Source organism: Castor canadensis, chromosome 9 (assembly GCF_047511655.1).
Source record: "Castor canadensis chromosome 9, mCasCan1.hap1v2, whole genome shotgun sequence".
Lineage (NCBI taxonomy): Eukaryota > Metazoa > Chordata > Mammalia > Rodentia > Castoridae > Castor > Castor canadensis.
This window is the reverse complement of record NC_133394.1, coordinates 146,677,925-146,686,377: the sequence shown is the minus strand read 5'-3', so window position 1 is coordinate 146,686,377 and position 8,453 is coordinate 146,677,925. Positions and strand designations below refer to the sequence as shown.

The 8,453-nt window shown below is 36.4% G+C and overlaps 1 long non-coding RNA gene across 2 annotated transcripts in view; it reads left to right on the top strand.

Annotated features, from left to right (window-relative positions):
- Positions 1 to 1,603: 1,603 nt before the first annotated feature.
- LOC141411009 (uncharacterized) overlaps positions 1,604 to 8,453 on the top strand; it is a 163,641-nt gene continuing 156,791 nt past the window's right edge. For both annotated transcript variants that reach the window (XR_012435871.1, XR_012435872.1), the window contains exons 1-2: positions 1,604 to 1,803; positions 8,065 to 8,169. This is a non-coding gene — a long non-coding RNA (uncharacterized lncRNA). The remainder of the gene's footprint in view (positions 1,804 to 8,064; positions 8,170 to 8,453) is intronic.

Sequence of the window (8,453 nt, the reverse complement as noted above, 5' to 3'; positions counted from 1 at the left end):
AAAGGTATCACACTGAAGGGACCAACTTCTTCTGCGCCTACTACCTCAATGTGATTTATTAACAACCTATTAGCTGATGATAGGGCCAATGTGGAAAGATGGGATTGCTGCAGGGTGAATGCAGAGAAAAAAGACAAAGTAGGGAGAGATGAGGCCTTAGAAAATGTTTGCAGTGAGTGACAGCCCTGTAATCACAACTGTGAAAGCAGTATGGTGAAGTGAACAGACTAGACAGAAGAAAAAGTGCATGAGTTCTAGTCCTAGCTTTTTTTTTTACCAACCAACAGAGTTACCATGTACAAGGTCACCTTTTCTCTCCGACTGTTTTATACTACATGAAACAAGACTAATAATAACCACCCTGCCCATCTCAACAGACACTACTTTAGACTCCAAATATCATGTTTTATGGTGACAAAAATAGCTCTGGTCAAGGTATAGTCCTCATTCTGCTGAGATTCTTCCAGTATAAAAATAGACATAAGTAAGAATAGAAACCATAAAACTTTGAAGTAGAAGTGCAGTTTTAATCAATAATAACATATTGACCAGCCAACATACTCTTTCCTAGCATGTTGTGGAAATCAGAAGGAGAAAATACAATTCCTACTTAAGAAAAGCACTATATTCATTGTTGTTCCTACAGCAAACACTTATCAAGGACTTCCTGATGGCAGAAACTATGCTAAATACTTAATCTCCTTCGATCCTCACAACTCATTATGACGTTTACAAACATCTCTAAAAACAGTAAGTTGTAGAAATTCTATTAGCGGCTCCCAAATTTTGATATAGATACAAATCACTTGGTGAGCCTGTTCTAAAAGTGTGTAAGGATTCTGATTCGGGATATCTTCAATACAGCTTGGGAATTTGAATTTTTAGCAAACTGCATGGGTAATCTGAGGCAGATGAGATACGGACCACTTATCCCAAAGCTCTTCCATGTGTTATTAACTATGAGATGCCAGGGGATGCAGAGATCCTAAAAGCCCATATTTTTCCAAATATATTTTTGCAAGCATTCCCTGAAACACTTGTTAAGCATTTAAGGGTTCCAGGCTTATCCCTTCATAATCCTAAATCTCTAAATCTCTGCTGAACTCAAGAATCTGTATTTTTTTTTCACATTGTCCCAAGTGAGTCTTATGACTGGGCAAGTATATAATTTAAGCGAATTGTCTGTGGCTGCCAAGTAACACCAGTCCTCAGGTTTTCAAGGTAGAGTGTTTTCAGTCTTTTGCCTCCTTAAAAAAGAGGTATTTCTGGAGTCCACACAGGTTATTTTATGGCTCTGATGAAGACAAGGGTAAAGCATTTGTTGAGTTCCCTTCTTTTGTGCAGCTATTTCTGGTGTGGTCACCTTATTTTCAGAGCCATTGTCAGGACACATTGTTGGAGTCCATCACAAAGCCTTTGCAGCATGGAAAACACAGAACAGAATGCCTACACGTCAAGTCTGATGAGGGGTAAAAACAAATCCATGGAAACTGTTGTCACAGTCACCAAAACTGCTTAGCCAGCTACAGGAAGCAAACAAACCCACTGAAACATTAACTCAGGCAGACGGTTCCAGCTCATTGAAAGCAGACTCATTTGTTTTCCCATTACTGCTCACCCACACCTACCTGGGCTGTGCTCACAAGGTTCCAGCAAGGCCATGACATAGCTGGGCAAGGCTGATGGATTTACAACACACTGCCTCGATGACATATTTATCAAGGCTCATCTGCAGGAGTCCAGGAGCAGAAGGCTAGGAGCTGGAATGCCTTCTGGAAATTGAGCCCACTGGGAAAATCACAGGTAGGAGGCAATTGATGAGAGAAGTCTCTGCTGGCATGTGTGTTTAGGTAGCAGCCCTTCTATGCATAGAGGTTGCAGAGACAAGATAGCACTTTGCCGGTGCCAGGAGAAGAGGGTGCACTTTCAGCATTGGTGCGTCCTGTCCGGATAGCCATGCAACAGCCACTTGGCTTCTCTGAGCCTCAGTTTCCACATTAGAAAAAATAGGACTAAGCCCCTTCCAACTCATAGAGTTTCTGATGTGAAATACCAAAGAAATATAAGGATGCATTGTTACATATTCTAGTATTGGAAATAGCCCTGAAAAATCCTGCAAATCAAGATGAGACTATTTTTGAGATATAGTCTTATAAAGATAACTCTGGTTATTTTTTATCTTGAAACTCAGGAAACCTCATAGTACTGAGTACGATAGGGCTTGTACTTTTTGATTGATTTATACATCTAAAATTTTTGTTTTATTTTTAATTAGCATACATTAATAGTATGAGGGGATTTCATTGTGATAATTCCTTATATGTGTACAGTGTGCTTTGAAAAAGATTTTAATGTAACACCTTAAACTTTGAAACTATGACAGAAAAAAAGTAAGAAGATATAGGCATAAGTAATTATTTTCTAAATAGAACACCAACTGCCCAGGAAATAAGAGCAAGCATTGACAAATGGGACTGAATCAAATTAAAAAGTTTCTGTGCAACCAAAGAAATAATTACCAGAATCAAAAGACAACCCACAGAATAAGAGGAAAATCTTTACTGGCTATTCAACAAATAAAGGATTACTGTCCAGAATATAGAAAGAGCTCAAGAGACTAAACAGCAAAATATAAATAATCCAATTAATGAATGGTCAAATGAATTAAAAAGAGAGTTTGCAGGAATACAAATGGCTAATAAATACATAAAGATATGTTCAACATCCTATGCCATAAAGGAAATGCAAAACAAACCTACCTTAAAATTCCAACTCACCCAAGTCATATTTGTAATTACTAAGAAAATAAACAACAACAAACGATGGCAAGGATACAGGGAAAAAGAAACCCTCATACACTGTTGGTGGAATATGAAGTAGTGTGACCAGTATGGAAATCACTTTGGAAGTTCTTCAAGAAACTAAAAATAGACCTACTTTATGACTTCACCACACTACTCTTGGCCATCTATCCAAAGGTGTATAAATCAATATGGAAGCAGGCAGCTGCATACCCATGTTTATTACCTCTCTGATCACTACAGCTAAACTGTGGAATCAGCTGAGGTGCCAAATAACTGCCGATTTCCAGTCTTTTGTCATATAGAAGAACAAGGGAAAAGGAAATATCAATTATTATGCAAATCATGCTGAGAGAGTTTTTAATTTTTTTCCACTGATTGCTCATGAAACTCTTAGGAGTTAGAAATTATTATGTCTTCTCTATGGATAAGGAAATGAAGACCCAGAGCTAAATTATGTTATGTGTCACAAATCAGATACCTTATTAGAAGTAGGTCCAGAATTTGAGCTGTGCCTGATATAGCTTATGTATTCAACAAATATATTATTTTTAATTAAAGAGGTAATGAATGCCTCTAAAGCCAGAATTCCTTTTTCTTACGATGGTACATATTTATGGTCATAGCCTTTATATGTTGAAGTATCTATTCATGGTCATTTATTCAAACAGTATGTTCTCCTTTAAACATTCTCATGTACAAGTCCCCTTGGAAATGTAAAGGTAAATCAGATAAAATATATATCTATGAAAGTTTACGAGTCCCTAAATTTCCATTTTTCTTTGATTATGATAGTTAATGAGCCACACATTTAAGCAGAGTCTAGTGGACTGTTTAGGGGGTGGCTGGAGGGATGCAGAGATGGAAGGATGACATAGACATCAGGAGCAATGTGAACATTAACGCAAGCTTAAAGGATCAAACAGTGCAAAGGAAGTGGGCAGTAAGTTTGCTAAGTATGAGAGCTAACTAGATTGTAAATCTACTTATGTGATAGTCACAGCTTCCATCTAGTACTGCTGAAAGGCTTCATTCTGAGACCTGTTCATAGGCCTATTGCAGATGTCTTCTGCTGCTAAGTAGAAAGTGGAAGGGTAAAATGAGCCTGCAAAATCTACATTCTTTAAGATGATCAGGATGTCATTTTGTGATCTCAGGACATCTTATAGGGTTTAGAATATGTCAGAACTGCATTCCTACATGACAATGATCAGCTGTAAATGAAATGTTAGGAAAGTAACAATATAAAGACAAAAAATATAAAAGTTTAGTATGTTGCTATAACATTTATTTGCCTGGTCATCCACATTTTATTACAGAAGTGTGTAGGGAAGGTGAAAATGCAATGATGGTAGTGGTATACATGGAGAACCCAAAATTAAAATACACTTCTAGAAAAATATTCATTTCCTGTCTCAGATGTGTACAAATATTCATGAGAAGACAATCACATTAGGATTGAATGTGATTAACACAATGCTGCCTACTGAATTAAATCCTTTGTGGAACCAAAGGTAAAAATGTTTTTTCCCCTTAATCTACTGTAATAGATTTAGACTTACCAAGTGGATTTATTTTTTCTACATTATGATAAAATTATTAGGTGAATCCTCTCTTTACTCATAGATATATGGAGCTTGTCCCAAGGTCTTCATTATAAATCCCATTATTAGCATAAGCCATGTACAGTAGACCAAAATCTCAGTTACAAAGACACTCTTTATCCAGCAAAATTTTCCAAGAGTTTAGAGGTTAACTTCCAAGACCTGGGAATGAACCAATAGTTTTTTGGAATGTGCAGAGTTTGAATACCCTAGACCTGCTGAGTTAATGACTTACTGCAAAAAAAAGAAAAAATAGAATCTAGAGTCTTAATGCTTAGCCATTATGGTCTCTACAAAGCAAAACTCCAGTCTTATGTTGTTTACTTTCTATGGATCAGCAGCTGAGCCATACATAAGGGTTATGAGGTTGAAAAGTGAAATGGTTTCTGCTTGTGGTAAAATGGCCTGACAAGCGAGTCTATGTTGCAGGCTGTATGTGAGGATGAAAATACATGCACAGTGAGGCAGGAGGGTGAGGAGAACACAGAAAATTGGAGGATGCGAAGAAAAACTCCCATTGAAGGAAGGATTCCAATTAAAACAAGAATTAAATTATGAACAGGAGTCAGAGAAGTCTCTTTAGAAGGATGTGGGAGAGGCAGAAGCATAATAGATTTTAGGACTTAAAAGTCCTAAAATTTTTTTACAACTGCATGTAAATCTACAATTATCTCAAAATCTTAAAAAGGTTTATAAAATATGTTGGTGCTGACTGGAACAGAGCTGAGAGGGAAGAGAGACAAAAGGTAATTCTGGATGAACAAATAGGGCAGATCATTTAGGATATATATAATATATCCTAAATGTATATATAATATATATATTACATATTATATATAATATATATATATTACATAATGTATATAAAATATATTATATTATATATAATATATATTATATAATGCATATATAATATATATTATATATATTGTATATTATATTATATATTGTATATTATATAATATATATTGTATGTTATATTATATATTATATATATATATATATATATCCTTTAGGATATATTATATCCTAAAGGACACAGGGAATGATGGAAACATTTAAATCTTTGGAGTAAGATTATTATATTTTCACTTTCACTTTATTTAAAACTAGTCTAGCAGTTGAGTGTAACTTAGCTTAGACTGGCAAAGTCTTGACAGGAAGTAGGAAGATCAGGTCACAGGGTAAAAATGAATGACTGAACTAAGTCAGTGGTTGCCATGGTAGAAAAGATGAGCATCATGGGAAAAGATATCAAGTGCATTAAGATAGAGTGAAAGATTGAATATGGCAGCCTAGTCCTTGCCATTTATCTCTGGAGCCAAGGAAAAGATGTTATTATTTGATTAGAAGAAAATATAGAAAGAGTGCCAGTTGGAGACTGCGATTTAGACGATATATACTCACTACAATCATTTGCTTTTCCTCCTAGTCCCACAGGAAGAGTGTGTTGCAGATTTGTGTGACCAAGTTCAAAACAATGGAATGTAGACATCAATAGTGCTGGCCACATCTAGTCTATCTTTAAGATTTTTCCACATGTCCCTTCATGCCCTGTTCCTATTTTCCAAATGGAGAACTCCAAGGCATTTCTGGGGCCACAAAATGGAAGCAGCCTTTAATTCTAAAAGAGAACCTCCCAGCACACATGAAACCACAATGTGAGTCAGGAACAGTCCTCTTCAATAATGGATATTGGGCCAGTGAAGACTAGTGCTATTTTTCACAGAATTTAGCCAACTCTGACTAAATTGGAAAACATATCATGAAGTAAGGAGTTGCTGTAAAAAACAAATCAAAGTAACAACAAAAATTAAACAAAACAAAATAAGCTTCATTTAGCTGTCCATTCCATTGCAGTAGATTGGCAGGTGACAAGAAGAAAATCTGGACAGCTAGAGATCAATGCTTTGTAGCAACACATTGTTGGGGAAAATTGTCATGATAATTTTGAGGTCAGATCATGTTCCTTATGAACAGGAAAAGAGTCTACAAATAGATTTTATTAGTATATGTATGTTGCTTTTAGGTGTGTTGGACAAGGATTGAGTTGAAAAAAGAACTTAGGAAAGAATTGTCCACTTGGCAAAGAGAGAAGAAAGAAAATGCCAAGGTGCAGAAATTCAGAGTTGTACTGAGTTGGAAAAGCCAACTGTTCCTAGGCTTAGGAGTGCAAAAGATGCAGTTCTAAAAGGCTTTTGTGTGAACATCCCAGTACAACTTCTCTACTGAGCAAAAAGACTCATTCTGGGTAAAGATCAGAATACGGGTACGGCCCTTGTACAGACTGTTTCAGAATGCCTTAAGACATCAGCTTCCCTTTACTAGAGGACCAAAGAAACATCACAGCAAAGAAACAAAGAAATAAATCAGACTGGAAAATCATGACTTATGAAAGAACTTTGGGTAACACATGAGACTGGTTGGAGAAAAATAAATAAGAAGCAAGTAAGCTTGTAAGGAAGTTGTTTTACCAAAGAAACCATGAAGCTAGAATAAAATAACAATAGAAGGGAAAAAAGAGAGTTTCTGTAAAACTTAAAATAACTTAAAAAAACTTAACCAGTCTTCCATGAATAGCAATCAGGTTGAAGAAGCTGTACAGTTCTCTGTGAGGAAATATTCTCTATTCTCTTAATACATGACCAAGGGAAGTTATAGAAATGAAAGGATCCTCTAGAAAATGAGGCCAGTGGTTTTAGAGGACAGCAGGTTAGTGAGTCCCTCCATCATAGCAGAATGGAAACCTATGGAGGAACTTCTCCCATCCCTTAAGGTAGAAATTTTCAACATTTCTGTCCAGCAAGAATTGGACTTATATTCTCTAAACTAGGAACTAATATGTACCTTCCCCTAACTTGATAAATGCATATTCTATTGTGGCTATCTTGTACCTTTCTATATTAGCTGGAAATGGGGGTCATATCTGGTGTAACAGAGAGGACTATGTGTCATCCATTAACACAGGCCTTGTCATGGGAATAACATCTTTAGACCCTGGGGCTTTAAGTTGTCTCCCTTGAAACAAGGTAAAATTGGCCAAAAGTGTGGGAGAAAAGATCAAGGTTTGTGATCTCCCAGCTCCTTTTCTCTTGTTGCTGGCTTACAAAAATGAATTTAAAGCTTCAAATCTTTCTGTTACAGATAGAGTCATAGCACCAAATGCTTGCCTAAAGGTGGCCTGGGCCTCCTATGACCACTTTTAACTAAGATGGGGTGACTCTGGGTGTGGGTATAAGTGAGATGGGGAAGGAGAGAGGGCATAGGAAAGAGTGAAAGAGGGTGAATATGGTGGAAATATATTGTGTTCATTATGAAAAGTAGAACAATGAGACCTGATAAAATTGTTCTAAGAGGTGTGGGAGGATTGAGGGAAAATGGAGGAGGTATCTACTTAAGATATATTATAAGCCCATCTACGAATGTCATAATGTATCCCCTCTGTACAACTACTATATGCTAATAAAAAATGACTGAGAATTCACTTTTTAGAATTTGTATGCTACAGAATCTAGCAGGATTTATTCTGACTAATACAAGGGTAGAAAATATGAATCTAGCTTTGAACATGATGGCTGCCTTAAGGCCACCATGTTAGAGAGGCCATGTGTTGCTGTGCTGGGCAGTCTCAGCTGAACATTCTACCCATCCCCTTTAAGGTACTGACATGTAATTGAAGCCTTTTTGGATCCTCCATGCATGTCCTTCGGCAGCTGAACACTCCAGAGGAACTACTGTCAAGAACACGTTGGACAGAAGCTGTGGTACGCTGATAAACCGGCTCTCTGGGGAATAGTTAAAAACATATTTTAGTGTTTACTCATTTCTGTAATATAAATATCTCTGCCATGACTGATTCCAAGCATCCAAAGATTTAGCTATAGAGCTCACAAAATTCCTAATTGGGTAACGATTTGTTCTTATGAGTGGAGGCAAGTCAGAATGCCATAGAAGAATTTCTTAGATGAGCTTTTCTCAAATTCCTGAACCATAAAATGATTAGATGTAATAAAATGTTGATTGTTTTAAGCCACTAAGTTTTAAGTAT